At 42.9% G+C, this 5418-nt stretch overlaps 1 pseudogene across 1 annotated transcript; it reads left to right on the forward strand.

Annotated features, from left to right (window-relative positions):
- Positions 1 to 413: 413 nt before the first annotated feature.
- Positions 414 to 4929, forward strand: LOC100272514 (LOC101027208-like pseudogene; annotated as a pseudogene). The gene is made up of 7 exons (NR_159970.2): positions 414 to 828; positions 1097 to 1137; positions 1299 to 1417; positions 1507 to 1575; positions 3443 to 3508; positions 3585 to 4061; positions 4245 to 4929. The product of NR_159970.2 is annotated as a protein-like pseudogene (transcript).
- The last annotated feature ends 489 nt before the right edge of the window (positions 4930 to 5418 follow it).

The following is a 5418-nucleotide window of genomic DNA, read 5'->3' on the forward strand; positions in this document are numbered from 1 at the left end:
GGTTGTCGATGTCCTCTCCCCCAAGGTTTTCATTGGTTTGATTGTTGGAGCCATGCTTCCCTATTGGTTCTCTGCCATGACCATGAAGAGTGTTGGAAGTGCTGCCCTAAAGATGGTGGAGGAGGTCCGCAGACAGTTCAACACCATTCCTGGGTTGATGGAGGGAACTGCCAAGCCTGACTATGCAACCTATTGGAAGATCTCCACTGATGCTTCCATCAAGGAGATGATTCCTCCTGGTGCTCTGGTCATGCTCACTCCCCTCATTGTTGGAACCCTCTTCGGTTTTGAGACTCTCTATGGTGTTCTTGCTGGTGCCCTGGTTTCTGGAGTGCAACCGTCGTTTTCTCGCGGATGCGATTTTTTATTTCATTGCATTGGATACGACTTGCGTCCGCTTTCTCACCCAATCAGGCGGCCCTCCGCCTGCGCACGCCTCGTGTTTTCCGTCTCGCCACCGTGATGTCGCCTCTGCTGCTTCGTCGCGTCGTCGCCTCTCTGCTGCTCCACGGATCCCTGAAGTGCTGCTGCTCCGGCGCCACGGGCGGCGCCCTCTGGCAGCCGGCTGCCAGGGGCGCGTGGAGGATGTAGATTGGTCCTGGTGGCGGCGACAGCGGAGGGCCAGCAACTGCGAGCGGTACCGTGCTCCTGCGGTGGCTTCGTATGCAGGGACCGGAGGTCTACAGTAGCGCGCATCTAGCCGGCTCAGCATCGTGGATCTAACCAGAGGAGGCCACGGCTGTTGCTCCTCCCTCGGCAATGGCGAGGGTTCGAGACAGGACGAAGCACTTCAAAGGGGTCGCAATGCTCTCACATGGATACATCGAGGTGTGTTGCGTCCTCTGCCTCTCCACCCGCATCCCCTCTTCAGCGTAGTGATGACGCCTCACTAATGGTACTTAGTTCGTCACACTCATTGGCTCATCGTGTTGGTTTGTGTATGCCATTCAATTAATGTAGGCTGTGCTTAGCCCAATTCATACTATTAACCTATGTCCTTTAGTGCTGTGGTCGGCTCACTCGTTTGCTTTTATTTTGCTTGATCTATATTTTTACCTATATATGACACATGTTTTCTAAACGTTTGCTCCCACAGAAAATGGGAACCACTCGAAAACGTCGCTCACTCTGGCTGAGGTAATGGAAAATCACTACGCATCCAAAATCAGCACTTTCAATCTTTAGAAAATAGCACTGGTTATTGGAGTCATTTTTTGACCGATGGAGTTATCCTTTGATTCAGTAAGTATTTTTTCCTAAAAAACAAATCAACCATGTGGCACCTGAACCACCATCAGAGATTGCAGAGGAGCACGATGGTTTAGAGAGTGTTTTAGTGCCTATGCAGGGGATTGTGGTTAATGGGAAAAGTACTTCAGAGCTATTGAGTGGCTCTGTATCATTGAGGTCAGCTGAGGTGGGGATGGCAAGCATGATGTGTCTTAGTTTTTTCCTTTTTTGCAAGTTTTTCAGAAAAATAATTTCAATTTTCCTATACATTTTTAGGTGGTTGGAACACCTGTTGGACGAATTGTGAAGTGTGAGGAGTTTCTGAAGGCTGCAGGACCTGTTATGGTATGTAATATATGCATATTGTTCGATCTACATTTTATATCTTGTGCAATGCCGATGGATATTAAAATGTCGGTTGTATTTATAGCCTGTGTTAGGGTAGTGTCAACCCCAAGAAGGATTCAGTTTTTCTTTCCATCTTCTGATCTGGCTTTCCGTATCAAGCTGACGATGTGAAATGCTAACAGTAGAAGCTTGCCTAGCTATGTCATGTGGGAATTAGATTTAAGTTCTTGAATGTTACACTATTTTGTGAATTTTTTATGTTGGACAAATTATATAGTGAGGGTGTCAAGAAAATCATGCAAAGAATGGAACTTTACGACTTACCACCCTCTGTCCCAAATTATAGCTCATTCTTAGGAATAAGAACTTAAAACACAAGCTAACATATCTAGAAATTAGATCAGGCGAAGAGGTATAGGGCTGAGTATTTGAAGCAAAGAGAAGTCCTCGTGGTTCAGCCCATGCTGATTACATAAAGCATGTAGATGCCCTCTCAAGAAAACTAGCAAGATACTAATATGGCTCTCAACAAGTGCATATTTTGATTTTCCCCTTGTTCTTGTCCGATGAGCCGAGTTATCATCATATGTGTTTTGCCATTTTGTTGTAATCCAAGTACTGGAGAATTTTTGTTAAGTCCAGGAAGGCAACATTTGCTTTGTCTCAAGCTTATGATGCCTTCAGGATTAAGGAGAAGCCGGTGAAAAATATGCCTTTTAGAAAATTAGCCATGTTAATGAAATTGGCATTGTTTCTGCTTCATTTTATTTTAGTGGAATAACTATTTTATTCATATACTGAACCCGATATACAAAATAATAGTTGGACTCTGAATTCAGAGTTTGCATGCTCTATATGTATTCTTTTAGGGCGGGCAACCATCTTTAGAGTAGCAATTAGCTGAACCTGCTAAAAAATCTTTTTGTTAGCCCTGATTTGGGAGGATTTCCCCAAACCAGCCAATAATATTATATTGCTAAAATTTAAATAAAGTGGACAAGGAAAGGCGTCTTGTCAGGCAAAGAGAAGAGCTGAAGATAGGATTTACAGTTGCAGTTTATGTTCCTCATCTCCTTGCTAGAAAATAAAGTTGTATCACTACATTAAAAATCTGGTGTCCATCTATATGTATACGGGGGTGATGCATCGTTTATATTAATATATGAAAAGTTGGTGTAATTGATTAACCATAGTCATGCATGCTAATTAGCTGTGCATTTTATTTCCTTATAGAGCGGCATGTTCAAGTTCAGTTGAATGAATGGCGCTCTGGTGCACTAATGAGCGGATAGCGAGAGAACCTCTAACATAGTATGCAAGATTTTCTTTCCTGATAGAATCTTCCAGAGTACAAAGCTAACACAATACCTTTCTAGGATAAATTTGGGAGTATCAACTCTAATATTTTACTTTACCTTGTCTCGAGGTGTGCTCTCCACTCAAACCATTTCAGTAATTTGCATTAGGTTTTCTTGAGATATTAATAATGTGTAAAGGTATAGATGCTACCTTCAGACATTTATTCGAATAAAATTTTCACTTAACTGGATAGTGGCTCTGATTGTCATTAAGTATTTTGACTTTTGGCATGATCACTGCACTCTTCAGCACTGTGTCCTTGCTTGGAGCCATCACCTCTCTGTCTCCGGTTTCCTTGGCATGATGACTGTTGGTATTGCTGTAATCATTGTCTGCTTGATCACCCACTCCTTTTTAGCTCTGTTCGTATCATTGTCTGCTTGATCACCACCCTTTTTGCTACTGATTTCTTTGAAGTCAAGGCTGTGAAAGAAATTGAGCCTGCACTTAAGAAGCAGCTCATCATCTCCACCACCCTGATGACTGTTGGTATTGCTGTAATCAGCTGGTTGGCCCTTCTAGCTAAGTTCACCATCTTCAACTTTGGTACTCAGAAGGATGTCTCCAACTGGTATGTTTTTTTCTGTTAATCTTTGCCATTTATTTGTAGGATGGAATGTCTTCTGACAACTGCCATATCTTTGCAGGGGCTTGTTCTTCTGTGTTGCAATTGGTCCATGGGCTGGTCTGATTATTGGTTTTGTCACAGAATACTACACTAGCAATGCATACAAGTTCAAAGCCTACAAGTCTCTTATGTTTTTTCTTCTCATCGTTTCTTTGTGATGGTGTTTTAATAATCCTAACATGTTTATTCTATGGTAGTCCTGTGCAAGACGTTGCAGATTCCTGCAGAACTGGTGCTGTCACTAATGTCATTTTGGGTCTTGCTCTTGGATACAAGTCGGTTATCATCCCGATTTTCGCTATCGCTGTTATCATCTATGTTAGTTTCTCCATTGCTGCAATGTACGACATCGCAGTTGCCGCTCTTGGTATGCTGAGCACAATCGCAACTGGTCTTGCTATTGATGCTTATGCTCCCATCAGTGACAATGCTGGTGGTATTGCTGAGAACTGATGCTGTTGATGCTGCTGGCAACACCACTGCCGCTATTGGAAAGGTAAAAGTACTTTTTATTCATTTGCTGGCTCAACTTGTTCATTTGCCACTACCATTATTGACACTGTTTGTACGTTATGCACTCCTTAATATTTTAACATGCATATGGGTGAAGTAGTAGACAATATGCAACAAAAGAGCCATTGCACTCCTGGTTGTTTAACTCATCTGTATCCTTTTGCAGGGATTTGCCATTGGTTCAGCTGCTCTTGTGTCTCTGGCGCTTTTTGGTGCCTTTGTCAGCAGAGCTGGAGTCAAGGTTGTCGATGTCCTCTCCCCCAAGGTTTTCATTGGTTTGATTGTTGGAGCCATGCTTCCCTATTGGTTCTCTGCCATGACCGTGAAGAGTGTTGGAAGTGCTGCCCTAAAGATGGTGGAGGAGGTCCGCAGACAGTTCAACACCATTCCTGGGTTGATGGAGGGAACTGCCAAGCCTGACTATGCAACCTATTGGAAGATCTCCACTGATGCTTCCATCAAGGAGATGATTCCTCCTGGTGCTCTGGTCATGCTCACTCCCCTCATTGTTGGAACCCTCTTCGGTGTTGAGACTCTCTATGGTGTTCTTGCTGGTGCCCTGGTTTCTGGAGTGCAACCGTCGTTTTCTCTTAACAGAAAAGAACTATAAAAACGTCGCCGCTGTCAAAACCCAGAAATTACGAGGCGCGAAATGGAAAGCTTCCAGCAGATTAACGATCGGCTAGATTTGATTCATTCCGCCCGCCCACTACCTCTCACGGTCACGGCCAATCCGGCCAACCCAGAGATCACGTGTCAGTGCTATTTTGTGTACAAGTACTACTTAATATATGTTTGAAAACTTTTTTAAGTGATTTCCAAACTTGAACGGGAATCATTCTTATTCTTTTAAATGTCTGATAGTAGTTATTGTTTGTGTGACATTGTACTGTTTTGTTTCTTAAACAAACACCATTCTACAAATTTTGCATCGTCCCTGTAGTGCGCCCGTAAGGGCGCCGCCTGTTCTAGTATGATACATTGCTTCCCCTCCACTGCTTTTAGTAACTCTATGAGTATTGGAAAATGCAGTTCGTATTGTGCCTACAAAGCAAGCATGGAATAATTTAAGACAGATCTACTACATGGTATTATTGTGTAAGTACTAACTACAAAGAACATAGTTCTCTAATAGAGATTCACTCTTTGCAGAAACGAATTTTCTGAATATTCAGTTAAGTGTTTGATGTGGGTGTCCTTACAGAAATTACAACGAAACACAGTGAAATCTGTGTACTTGATTAGCTGATTGCGGTAAACAAGTGATCAACAAAATTTAGAACTGGGTGATGAAAGACAGGTTCCTAGATTGTAAAGCAAACATTTCTAAGCGACCTGAT

The sequence above is a fragment of the Zea mays genome, chromosome 5 (assembly GCF_902167145.1).
Source record: "Zea mays cultivar B73 chromosome 5, Zm-B73-REFERENCE-NAM-5.0, whole genome shotgun sequence".
NCBI classification, from domain to species: domain Eukaryota; kingdom Viridiplantae; phylum Streptophyta; class Magnoliopsida; order Poales; family Poaceae; genus Zea; species Zea mays.